Here is a 14,802-nt window from a genome sequence, read left to right on the forward strand (position 1 = left end):
TTTTAGGTTTTCTTTATGTCTTTAAGCATGCTAGGTTGCTAAGTTTTATGTTTTTGGTCTCTGCTCTATTTCTGTGTTGATTAGGGTTTTTGGGTAAGGATCGGTGTACGCACGATCTAGCTTGCGCGCACAAGCTGGAGTCATGCGTACGCAAACTTGTTCTAGCATGCGTGATGTTGTTACTTAGAAAACCCTAATTTTGTTTGTTTTGTTTCTGCTTTCACATGATTGTCTATGTAGCCTTTTTTTCACATATTTTTAAGCCTCCTAAAATGTTTGCCCATCTTTTAACATGCTTGTTGTTATCCATGTCTAGATTAGGGTTTTGTGTTTGTTTCTTGCTTCGATGCCGTGAACATGTATTCACATGACCATTCATGATGCCATAGGTGTTGTGTTACTGAGAGATAAGTAAAGGGTAAGTCATGTATTAGCAAGCTCATGCATTTATGTTAGGGTTCTTAGATGGTGATTAGGGTTTTTAATGTGTTTTGTTCTTGATACATTTTGATATGCTTGCAGTCATGCTTAAGTTGCTGCTTTGTTAGATGTATGATTAGGGTTTTCTTCAATATGTTTGGCTCTCTTTTTTTTGGATAGATGGATAAGTATATACTTAGGGTTAAAGATGTTGTGTTGTTTGTTAAATGCATGTTAGTGTGTGTGTGTGTGTGTGTGTGTGTGTGTGAGTGTGTGTGTGAGTCTAGAATATAAATATTTAGATAATTTTTAATAGAGTTAAGATATAAGACACAATGATGGGAAGCCAACCTTAAGGTTGGGTGATCTTGGGTGCCTAACACCTTCCCAAGAGCATACCTAAACTCCGAACCCAAACTCTGGTAGTAAGATCAAAAAGCCCCTCCTTGAAAGGACATTATATTCATGGTTCCCAAACCATATAACTAGGTGGTGACTCCATTCATTGCAAACCCTTACTCTTGAACAGTGACGACTCTGCTGGAGATGGTGATTTTAATTCCTATATGTCCTACATCTTAACTTTAATAAAAATTGTTTCAATACTTGTCTTGCACACACATCACTTGTTCTCTTTGTCCCTTAACCTTGGTTGGTGATGAGTGGGAAAATGGAAGGCTCCATTCGAGCACAAATTTTCCGAAGTTCATCCCACCAACTCACAATTGGTGTCATCGCCTATAATGGGTCTTGAGTACATTAAAGATTTGCTACCAATCCACTATGGGGTCCACTTAGGCCCTTGGTTAGAACCATAGCCCACCTAGCTGTGAGTGACCTACTTATCTATCACTTTAGCCTTAGGGAGCCTACCCATACTAGAGAGAACCTAAATCCTACCATGAAGGGTACCTTTTATATATCTCTTGTTTGTCCAACCATATATCATGTGCTCACCTAATCCTAAAGGACAAACAAAGGTATAAAAATGGAAGGGATGACCCTAAAGTTATGGTAAACCCTAAGATGTTGTGGAACAAAAGAAAAGTTCTCACATATAAGAGGCTTGTTTCTAAATCCAAAGGTATATCTTAACTTGAAAGGTTCATAAGACCATAACCTGATTACTATTGTAGGCCCAAGTAGAAAAAGCTCTTTTGAAAAAGAGGATTTTGGGCCTAAGGTAACAAGTATGTTATGGAATTAGCATCCAATATCCTTCAAAGCCAAAATGAAACTCCCAATTTTAGGTCTCTTTGTTGTATGCCTAGGCCCAAAATGATGAGAATTTCATAGAATTTGAAAGGAAGGCCACAAAATATTCTAGTTAGAGGGCTATTTCAAAAAAAATTAATGAATAAAAATGAAAAGCCCAAGGGAGATGAATACATTGTAGGCCCAAGTTTGAGATAGAGGGTGAAAAATTCCTAAAGTACATTCTAATGAAAGCCCCCTCAATCCAAAGCCCAATGAAACAAGGGACAAGGATCCATGAGAGGGAAGGGAGTGATGTTGTAATTGGGCCTCCATTAAAATGAACTTATAGAATTCTCCAAGAACATCTAAAGAGTAAATGGAACTTTTAATTGGGACATGAAGTTAATGAAAATGGGGCTTCTTTTCAGACATCACTCAATCCAAGTCCAATAGAAGGTGAGACAACCAAATTGAAGGCTGCAAGTGAAAAGGTCTTCATGCAAAAAATGCTCAAATGTGTAGAGGCACAAGCTAAGGTCCTCAAAAAGAAAATAGGTCACCTTTCCGAGATTGAAAAGGAGGAAGCTGAGAAGCACAAGGTTGAGCATGAACCAAGTAGGCTAACTCAAGAAGGCATCAATCGCGTGATGACAGAAGGGAAGGTATGCCTGCCTCTACCCAACTTCAAGCCTCAATTAAAGGATGTTTTGAGGCCATGGACTTTCAAGAGGTCCCACATCAACTACTTTGCTGAATTGGGAGACGCGGGATCATGGGAGGATCATAATTGGCCATAACGGACCTCAAAGGTAGGGCCCACCCAAGTCAACCCGGCTCGCTTCATACTTGAACGCAACATAGACCCTTCTTCCGATGACGACCAATACCTCATAAGGAACAAAGAAATGGAAGGAAACGATGAAATGATTAGCTGCTAGAGCTGGGATGATGGTGACTGGTTCCTTGACGAGGCAAGAAGAGACTTCCTCAACAAAGGCAAGGATCTGTATGACATGACCGAAGCTATGCACGTATAGGAACCCTTGAAGAAGGAAGACAGGACGAAGAGGAACAAAAGAAGGAACGGCAAGCCTTAAGGGAGAAAGAAGGAAGGATTCATCATGCCCATCATAGGGCCCATTAATAATTGAACTTGGGTTGGGCTTTCTAAGAACATTGTGAAAAAGTTTTGTAGTGCAAATTCTAGTGTACTTTTCAATATTTTCAATAAGATGAATTCTGATTTGACTTATTTTGATGTGTCCCATAACATTGAAATTTTGCACTTAAATGATTCAAATGAATTTGAAAATGAAATTAATAAACAATTGGAAAAGAAAATTAAACCTATGGAACCAACTCTTGAAACTATTAATTTGAGCAGTGATGAAAATTCACATTTAATTAAAATTGGCTCAACTCTAAATAAAAAAATAAAAGAAAGATCTTCAAGAACTCATCATGGAATTTCAAGAGGTGTTTACATGGTCCTATAAAAAAAATGTCTGGAATTGACCTCGAGATAACTTAACATCACATTGATACCCATGACCACATGGTGACCATCAAGCAAAAATTTTGAAGAATGAGGATGATATGGCTTTTAAAGATCAAAGAAGAAGTCACTAAGCAACTAAAGGTAGGATTCATCAAATCCGTAAACCAAGCCAAATGGATAGCCTATGTCATGCCCGTACCTAAGAAGGACGAAAAAGTAAGGTTGTGTGTGGATTTTAGAGACTTGAATAAGGCATGCCCTAAGGATGACTTTCCCCTCCCCCATATTGATGTCTTAATAGATAACACGGCGAGAAATGCCTTGATGTCCTTCATGTATGGGTTTTCGGGATACAACCACTTTCACTACCGAATGGGGAATCTATTGTTACACGGTAAAGCTGTTTGGCCTTAAAAATGCTGGGGGCAACTTACCAAAGGATGGCTACAGCCTTGCTACTTGCATAATGAGGTGAAGGTGTATGTTGAAGATATGATAGTGAAGTCCAAGGATAGAGGAAACCACACCATAAACTTGAGGAAGTTCTTCGAGAGGATCAAATAATATAGATTAAGGTTAAACCCACAAAAAATACACCTTTGGAGTAACCGCTAGAAAATTGTTAGGGTTCCGAGTGAGTGATAAAGAGATAGAAGCTGACTTATCCAAGATCAAAACCATATTGGAGATGCCCCCACCCAAAAGTAAGAAAGAGATTAGGGTCAACTACAATACATTAGTCAATTCATTGCCAAACTCATATCCACTTGTGAGCCCATCTTTAAACTCCTAAGGAAAAATGAACCACACACATGGAACGATGAGTGTCAAAAAGCCTTTGAACTTATCAAGGAATATCTCCTTCACCCACCTATCCTAGTGCCTCCGCAACATGGGAAACCTTTACTCCAATACCTCTCCATCATAGGGGATGCGGCTAGAAGTATGTTTGCACAAGAAGATGATGAGATTCCATGATTACGAGACTAGGTACACTCCCATAGAAAATTCATGCTTCGCACTTGTTTAGGACGTAAAAAATTGAGGCACATCATTTTACCCTTCCAAATATGGGTGGTGGCAAGAATGAACCCATTAAAATATCTCTTCAAGAAGCCCGCTTTGGTGGAAGATTGTCAAGATGGTTAATCTTATTGATAGAATTCAATTTGAAGTATGTGGCTAGAAAAATTATCAAAAAAAGCGTCGTGTCAAATTTTTGTGCCGAGAATCCCATAAAGGGGGAAGATGGTAAAGAAGATTTGCTAGATGAAGACAGTTTTAATATGGAGTTGAGGACATGGAAGATATAATTTGACGGAGCTGTGAACCAATATGGGAATGAGATAGGAATACTCTTGATCACTCCGAGGGATCTCATATACCTTTGGCAATCAAGTTGAACTTTGAAGCAAATAACAACATGGCTGAATATGAGGCTTGCATCGCCAGAATGGAAGCTCTTGAAGAATTGGGGTTAAAGGCCAAAGCCTTTGGGGATTCAACCTTAGTTATAGCCTAAGCACAAAAGTTGTGGAAAGTGAAGGAAAAACACTTGAAACCATATCAACAATACTTAGAGGACTTGACGAAGACCTTTGACAAGATTGAATACACAATCATCCCTAGGGCTCAAAACCACTTTACAGATGCCTTGGCTACCTTAGCCTCTATGGTTGAAATACCTAAGGGAGTATGGACATAACCCATAGAGATTGAACAAAGTTATGAGGAAGTGCACAGAAAGAAGATCAAAGCTTCAATAATGGCCATAGAAGAAGAGGAAGTTCCGTAGTACCATGACATCATGAAGTTCTTGAAACTAGGGGCATATCCGGATGGTGCCGATAAGAGGGAATGTTGTTCTATTAGAATGATGGCAACTCAATACATCCTATGTCACATTTGATGTTTGAAGAGGGAAGAAGCCTAGAAGGTAATGGAAGAAATTCAACAAGGAATTTTTGGCCCTCATATGAATGGAAGAATGTTAGCCAAGAAGATTCGAAGGATAGGATACTATTGGAATACAATGGAGATTGATTGTATGGACTGTGAAAAGTTGCCATGATTGTTAGACACATGCCAATTTGAACCATGTTCCGCCCAGTGAGTTGTATAGCATGACTTCTCTATGGCCTTTCTCCGTTTGGGGCATAGATGTAATTAGAAGAATAGCTTCAAAGGCTTCAAACGGGCATGAGTACATTTAAGTGGTAGTTGACTATTTCACCAAGTGGGTGAAGGCGGCCTCCTATTCCGTGTTGAAGGCTAAGCATGTGGTTTGATTCTTAGAGAACAACATCATATGTCGATTTGGGGTACCCCAAGAAATCATTTCCGATAATGGTTCCCACTTTGAAGACAAAGTCCGAAGGGTCATGGAAGAATATGGCATTGAAAATCACAAGTCTTCACCATATCGACCACAAGCTAATGGGGTCGTAGAAGAAGCCAATAAGAATGTGAAGAACATCCTAGCCAAGAGGGTAATGACATACAAGGATTGGATCGAGAAGCTCTCATTCTCCTCGTGGGGTTATAGGACTTCTATCCATGCATCGATTGGGGCAACACCTTACTCTTTGGTTTATGGTAGTGAGTCAATACTTCCTATTAAGGTGGAGATACAATCTTTGAGAGTATTGGTGGAAACCAAGGTCCTAGAAGAGGATTGGGCTAAGGCAAGATATGAATAGTTGGCTTTGATAAATGAAAAGAGAATTATGGCACAATACCATGCACAAGGGTACCAAAAAAAGATTGCTAGGGCATTCAACAAAAAAGAGAAACCAAGAAATCTTAAAGAAGGGGATTTGGTCCTAAAGGTGCTTAAAGATGAGACAAGATTAGGGATGAGCTTTGAGATTATCTTAGGTGTCCCTAAAAAGGAAGTAGATCAAATAAACATGTGCTCCCAATGTCTTTTAAAGTTTTGGACCCAATGTTTAATCAACTTTCCTTGTTTACATCAAAATGTGAACTACATGTATGCCCCATTTGTATTCTAATTCTTGTATCATTTTATTATCTAGCACTTAGAAATAGAATGAGCTACATTAATCTTTCAAAATTCATGTTTTCCCCTCTTGCTTAAAGCCCAATTACATCATTCACAGATCTCACACTCTCTCCTTCCCTCATTTGGATCCAAGCCCAACTTCATTTCTTTCTTTTCCTTTTCTTTTTCTTTGATTTTTTTTTTCTTCTTTTTTTCTTTAGGCTTTGAATCCAATTAGATATCACTCATCTCGCCCTCTCATCCTCATTTGGGTTTAAGCATAGGTTGTTTATGAATTTTGCAAGGTTAATCCACATCTTGTGCTCTATTAGACCTTATAAAAATGGTCTCATCAAAGAATTCAATACAAAAATCAATGCTCCATTTATAATGCATGCCTAATATATTTTGGAAAATTTCTTTTCTCATGAAAAACTTATTTGAACTTGTATTTGAAATAAGCCATGACACTTAAAAGTCCACATCTTTTCTTTTCTTTTGTTTTTTTTTTTAATAAAAAAAGTGACCAAGTTTTTATCTCAACACATCAAAGTATTTTATTTGTCTCATTACAAAGCCTATCTTGGGTGTTCACTTTTGAAAGCTCAATTAATGTGAAAACACTAATGCTTGATATTGCTTTTACTCTAACTTATCTAAGTGCGGAACAAAAGTAAAGCACACATAGTAGACCAGAACACTACTCTAAGCCATAAGCAAATATAATAAGCAATAAATATAAAGCTTAAAGAGTAGGGAAGGGAGATGCAAATACAAGATAACACAAAAACGTGTCATCGAAAAGGAAACCAAAGTACTCAACAAAAAAACCTTTCTGCGGCCTTCCAATCCGAAATCGATCCACTAGTGAATAAGTTGGAGTACATGAATATCAAAAGACTCTCCAAGCCTAATCTACCCAATGTACTTTAACTCTCCAAGCTCCTACTACCAACAGACTTCTCGGAGTCTTGTCTTCACTAGTTATTCGGATCCCACTATTCTGCCTGATTGCATCTGCTACACAATGGCTTCTTCCAATACTTTCCAAAGATACCAGAACTTCTCTCAACACTCAAAATGGATGAGGTAAGTGTTTGGGTTAAGAACCTCTCAAGGATGTGTAGATGGAGAGGTGGGAGTAGATGGAAGCTTCAAAGAAATAATGTAGAGGATTGTAGGTAAAACAATCTCTAACTCTCAAGTGTTTGGCTAGGTTTCTCTCTCAAAAGTTTCTTCAGAAAATACTCCTTCTTGTATTTCTTGGGTAATGAAGGTTTATATAGTGTTAGTAAAGAATGGGAAAAGTCACACTCTAAAAAGCAATAGGTTATGGGTTTCGTAGTGTTAGGATATATGCCCTTTAAATCCTATTGTATGTTGCTATATATGACATTATGCTATGATTAATAAAGTTGTTTTATTATTATCTAAAATAATGGAAACATGAATATTTGGACATTATCATATAGTCCATGAGATGCATAGTATGTGATTTAGTCACAGAAGATATAAATCACAAGTTTTTTGTAAACTTAGAATTTTAGTTCGTAGTCGATGATGAAATTGGGTATTTCATCTGCGAAGACTATAACATATCAACTAAGATGATTTGTCCTGATCATGGAAGTGGAGATTTCTAATTGATATGTTGATACGTTTTAAGAGTTAAGACATATTGAATTGGACCGCTATGAGATTTATAATTCTCCTAACGACTGTCAAATGAATAATAAATTTCACGACTTCTATTTACATCAACTCTTAATTCTGAGAGAATAATAAACATGATCATGAAGTGTAGGTTGCTTTGATATATCAAGAGTGAGATCTAAAGTCACGATCAAAACCTTAGTATGTTGGGCAGCCATATTTAATGTTGAAGGAACATATATTCTCAAAATGGAATTCATAATCTCTTAACAGAGATATAAAATATTCCTTTGAGATAAGTTTAATGGGTTTGGTTATTCAGAGTGTTAAGCCTAACCACTTTAGTAAGAAGTTTCTAAAGTATATATTTATGAAATTGGATTTCATAAATATATAATGAACAACTTAAAGGATTAAACCCGGTACTCGAAGATTAAGATGTAGTAATCTTCAAAGTGGCAGTTTACATTCATGACTTTGTATTACTACGAATATTTTAATGAAGAGATTGCATGTATAATAAAGTCTTGGGATATTATTTATTAATAAGGTCCAGAGTGCAATTATATTTATATAGTGGTATTAAATATAATTAAAGGTAACTTTGGGCTTATCAAGAGTTGACAGATAAACCCAAGGCCCATTGAAGCTAGAGTCTTATTGGTTCCATTTTGGTCCCACTCCAAGCCACATACTAAAACCCAATTGGAATGGCCCAAAAGGCTAGTCCAATTAGATAATCAGTTAGATATAAGGAGAGAAATATACAAAATTTTAAGATGAATGAAATGATGTGTATGTGAGTATAAGTCACTCTCTTATTCTCTTTTGAACACATACATATAAACTGATTGAGAGACCACACTTCTTGGGCTTAAGTGGAATTGGAGTAATGATTAAAAGTGTTCCCAAGTACTTCTAATATTTGTTTTTGAATTTCACCACACCAAGGTACGCTCTCATGTTCTTGAATTCTGAAATTTACATAGTACATGTTAACAATTACGAATGAAGTATATCTGTTAATTTTCCGTTGCGTATGTTTTGTATGCAATACAAACATGTGTTTTTCCAACACGTAGGTCACTCGTGACTTGGCCTGAGTCGCAAGTCATTCATGAAAACCAGCCTGTCAATGACTCTTCAAATTCTAACGTGGCTTATTTCGTGAGTCAACAATCACGATTCAGTCGTGAGTCAAGTCGCAAAAACTACTTCTTCACAGAGTCTTTACCAAACTCTCACACACAGCCCTTATATTAAATCCCCCAAAAATACAAGGAAATGATTGAACAGAATTACAATCAAATTTGACACAAAATTAAAGCCAACAAAAAACATAGTTATAAATCACAACTTTACAACTCTCTTCCCTCACGAGGGCCTTGCCCCTAGTTCAAAGGGCTTAGTCAATTAGTTCAAAATTATTTCATCTTTAATCCTCATTGGGCTCTTAGCGGGCCTAAACATGTCTTTAAGGTTTTAGGGTTTCAAAAATTTCCCAAAGAATGGATTGGTTCACAACTTTTCAATAAAATCTATAACATACTCATGATCTTGGGCTCTCTTACTTTTGAAAAAGAATTTTGAATTTTGATCCAAAAGCTAGGGTATGTTATGACTTTATGGCCCAATACCTTTCTCCAAAGTCTATGGTATACTCATGATCTTGAGCTCTCTTGATTTGATTTTTTTTTTCTAAATAGGCCCAAAACTTAGGGTATATCATGGTTTTGTGAATCATCTCTTATCTTCTTTTTGGATTTTTCTTTTTAAAAAATTTTCTTTTTTTCCAAATTTTTCTTTAATTTTTATTTGAAAACTTTTCTCTCTTTTTTTTTTTTTTGAAAATTCCTTTCTTAAAAAAATATTTACAAAAGATTTTTTTTTTTTTGAAAACTTTTCTTCTTTGCAAAAGACTTTCTCCTTTTCTTGAAATTTTTTCTTTTTGAACCTTTTCTTTTTGGTTAAATCAAACAAAGATAAAAAATAAAAATAAAAAACATGCACTTGGGCTTCCATATTAATTGGATCTCGGGCTACACTATGTGTGGGTAAGGTCTTTAATGCTAAATGGATAGATCAATAGATCACTCACAACTAGGTGGGCTATTGTTCCAACCTTGGGCCTAAATGGACCGTAATAGGTTGGTGGCAAACCGTTAATGTACTCAAAGCCTATCATTTGGTGAGATGAACGTCAGAAAGTCTTGGCCTGAATGAAGCCTCAACTTTCCCACTCATCACCAACCATGGCAAAGGGACAAAAGAAATTAAGTGAAACTGTGTACAAAATCATATTGTTGGGTTCTAAGACTTTAGGTTTAAATGTATTAGAACTTCATTTTGTAATGTTGGTAAACCATGATCAAAATGTTTAGTCTTATTTTAGACTTGCTCAAAATATGTTTAAGTTGTAAAGTTGGAATCGAGTGTTCTGCAGGATTTACTGTGTAAATCTGCCTGGCTCGATCGATAGAAAATTAGACTCGATCGATCAAAACCCGTGCAAATTATTTTTCTGCAGAATTTTCCAACTCAGCCCAAGCCCGTTTTACATATAGAGGTTTATGTTTTGCCCTACGTATAAAAGGGAAAACCCTAGCCACACTTTAATGAGGCTTTTTATGCTGTGTGTGTGAATCTTTTGTGAGATCTAGAGGTGTTTGCCTCCACATACACTTAGGGTTATTAAGATCTAGATTTATGTCAAGAGCTTGGTGATCAATTTAGTTACAGATTCAAGATTTTAAAGATATACAAGCGGGAGTGCTTGTGCTTGTTGGGAATTCAAGAAAGAAGTAGTCCGTAGACTCAGAGCTGTCACGTGGTTGTGGTAGCAAGTTTCCTACTCGAGGTAGCAAGTTCCCTACTCGAGGTAGTAATAGGATGTTAGTGGTCTAAGTTGCTATTGTGTAAACTTCAATTCTTTCATAGTGGATTCAGTTTTACCTTGAGGATAGCTAGGTTAAATCCTCCTCAGGTTTTTTATTGGTTTGGTTTTCCTAGGTTATCATATTGTTGTATTCTTTATTTTTCGCACTTTACAATGATATGATTTATATGTGTTAACCTAGATCTGCATAATTTACCTAAGTTAATCACTTGGCTAAATAACTAGGTTAATTTAGTTGTGTTTAAGGGATCTAAAAACGTACACATATTAAGAAAAAACTTTGTTAGGATTAGGAAATGAAACACATTGGAGTCAAACTTTTCTATCTCCAGCGGAATCGCCACTGTGGGCATAAGCGCCCACGACGAGCTTAAGTTTCCCCAAATCCGTGGGAAGTTCTCCTCAGTCTAGGGTGGACCATGGCGAAGGGTATAAATAGAGTTATCACCTAGATTAGGTCTAGGAACCATATATATAGCACTCTTCTGGAAGGACTGATCTTTACCAAAGCATGTGTTCGGAGTTTAGGTATGGGGATGAGAAGGCATTCGGCACCCAACCCCACGCGATCTGTAGGTCAGCCTCCACTCATTATGTTCCAAATCCTAATCTCATCAAAGGGTCCTCTAATATGTTATTCAAAACTCAGACACACACTAACGTGCATCTAACATCTAAACTATTGGGGTTTATACCCTAAAATCCAATTTATTGGCATGTCATAAATAATTAAATTGTTTAATTATATGAGACTATTTATAAATGAACTAATGAGACATTATCTTAGTCTATGAGATACATTGTATGTGATTTATGTGATTTAGTCACAGAAGATGTAAATCACAAGTTCCTTGTAAACTCAAAATGTAGTTCGTAGTAGGTGATGAAATTGGACGTTTCATCTGCGAAGACTATAACATATCAACTAAGATGATTTGTCTTGATCATGGAAATGGAGATTTCTAGTTGGTATATTGATATGTTTTAAGAGTTAAGACATATTGAACTAGATCGCTGTGAGATTTATTATTCTCCTAACGACTGTCAAATGAATAATAGATTTCATGACTTCTATTTACATCAACTCTAAATCCTGAGAGAATAATGGACATGATCATGAGATGTAAGTTGCGTTGATATATCAGGAGTGAGATCTAAAAGTCACGATCAAAACCTCAGTATGTTGGGCAGCCATATTTAGTGTTGATGGAACATATATTTTCAAGATGGAATTCATAATCTCTTAACGGAGATACAAAATATTCTCTTGAGATAAATTTAATGGGTTTGGTTATTCAAAGAGTTGGGCCCAACCACTTAAGTAAGAAGTTACTAAAGTATATATTTATGGAATTAGATTTCATAAATATATGATGAATAACTTAAAGGATTAAACCGGGTATTCAAGGATTAAGATGTAGTAATCTTCAAAGTGGCAGTCTATATTCATGACTTTGTATTACTATGAATATTTTAATGAAGGGGTTACATGTACAATAAAGTCTTGAGATATAATTTATAAATAAGGCCTAGAGTACAACTATATTTATATAGTGGTATTAAATATAGTTAATGGTAACTTTAGACTTGCCAAGAGTTGACAGAAAAGCCCAAGGCCCATTGGAGCTAGTGTCTTATTAGTCTCTTTTAATCCCACTCCAAGCCACACATAAGAGCTCAATTGGATTGGCCTAAAAGGCTAGCCCAATTAGATAATTACTTATATATAAGAAGAGAAACATACAGAATTTCATAAGTCACTTTTCATAAGTGTTTACATTAAGAACATACAAGGAATGAAATAGTTTGTATATGAGTGTTGGACACTCTCCTATTCTCTCCTTGGAAACTGATTGAGAGACCACACTTTTTTGGCATTAAGTAGAATTGGAGTAAAGATTAAAAGTGTTCCCAAGTACTTATAATCTTTGGTTTCGAATTTCACCGCACCAAGGTACGCTTTCTTGTTCTTAAATTCTGAAACTTACATAGTACATGTTATCAATTGCGAGTGAAGTAGATCCGTTAATTTTTCGCTGCGCATATTTTGTATGAGATACAAACACGTATTTTTCATGTGTTTTTCCAACACAAACATGGCAAATGTCCCACACTCATCCATAGCATAAAAATCCTACCATTTATCTAGCAAAATATATATCCAAGGGCAGTAAGCACATCACAAAACAGTAGCATCGACAAGGCATCAACATCAAGCAAATTCCAAACATCTAAGCATAGAATCTTGATATTAACCAAGCATATTCATCATGTTCATCATCCAAATAAAATTCATGTTCATGTAATTATGCATGACTTACCTCGTTGCACCATAACACCCCAACACCTATGCATCAATGCATGTTCAAGTTCTCATGAATGTTCATGTGGTTCATCAAAGCATAAACCCTAATCACCAATTCAACAATCAAAGCATGTGAAACATGTTATTCTACTGACCCGAGACCTAAACATGTGAAAACTAGACTTAACAAAACCTAAACAAGGGATTAAAACAAAGTAAACAAATGAAATTAAAAAGAACCATAAATCTGCATTTCTAGGCACGAGTATGCGTATGCATATATAAAGCATGCACACACATACACACCCAAAAACACAGTTTTAAAGCAAGCAACAAACAACAATCAAACAAAACCCAGGATGCTTCTAATAAATTAATTCAACTCTTCATTCAAAACATGGTGAGACACGACAAATCAAAACCAAGCATGCATAACATATAAATCAATTAAGAATAACAAGAACACAAATTATAAAAATCCAAATTAAGAGCCATGAAGAGAGACTCACCTTGCTAGTGGAACACAACTTGGTTGATATTTAACTGACCCTACAATGCCTACAAAACAAGATTCAATGAGATATCAAGGAAACCAAAGGATTCAATAAATCATAGGTAATCATAACTCAAAATAAAAAGATGTTATTGAAAAGATTTTTGAAGAAATTTTTGAAAAATGTTTCTTGGAATGAGATAGATAGTATCTACCCTAATGAGTAATATAGAGAGGTTTTGAAGAACCATAAATGTGCATAGTGACTATGAGTACAAAAGGTTCAGAGCAAGAAAGAGTTTTGGAAGAGTTTAGGTCAAAAATCAACTTTGTCTAGCTAAGGTTTGAGTTTGGAGGCATAAGGTTATATTTATATGTTAAAACTAGGGTTTTCAGACTCATTTAGAGGGTTTTGGACGTTCCCAAGGGTCTAAAGGTCGGGGCCCATCAAAGAGGGAGGGTTTGAGCCCTAAAAATACATATTCTAAGGTTTTAGAAATGAGTGTGCATACGCATGCTCGGGGCATGCGTACGAATACTTGATTCATGCGTATGCATGCTACCTAAAAAACCCTAATTTTGATTGCTTAGGTTGCCCAACTTCAAATGGTCTTAACTTACTCAATATAAGTCTAAATTAGGTAAAAGTTATATTCAAATTGAAGCCCAAGATGTCTAATTGCCAATGCAATAAACCACACTAAAAAATTATTTGTGTAGCAAAAGTTATGAACAAAACAGTAAGCAAATGTCATTTTTCAGCATCGTTTTCAAAGCGATTTGAGCAATTTTAAGTTATGATTACTTCCAAATTATCAAAATAACTCTAATTACATTTTGTTGACATGTCAAGCTCATCATTAGGACTAAGGACTAAAGTTTATTAATTGGGTACAAAATGGAGATGTCTACAGTAACCCAAACAAGACTACCGCTACTCATATTTTAGTATTAATGCTCAGTTTTTGTTTGTTTAGGTAGAGATTTTTTTCATATGTTTTTTTTTTTTTTGATTTATCAAAAAATGCAAGTCAACACAAAACAAGCCCAAATAAAGTGAAAAAAAGTTTTCCAGCACATTACATATTCAAAGTATTATCACAAATAAACTATACATTTAAAAATAATAATTAAAAAAACTAATTGGTAATTTCTCTCTCTTCACCTCATTTGTCATTAGAGATCAACTGTTGACTTTTTTCTAAAAGACTTTTTTTTCTCAAACTAGTGGCTTTGTTAACTTAATTATTTGCATAAATTTTGAACTTGAGGTTTGTTTTCTCATTTGAAGCTCACAAATGGCCAAAAATAGGGGAAATTTTCCCATTTGAGGTTTATT

This window comes from Castanea sativa, chromosome 4, assembly GCF_040712315.1.
Source record: "Castanea sativa cultivar Marrone di Chiusa Pesio chromosome 4, ASM4071231v1".
Taxonomy (NCBI): Eukaryota; Viridiplantae; Streptophyta; class Magnoliopsida; order Fagales; family Fagaceae; genus Castanea; species Castanea sativa.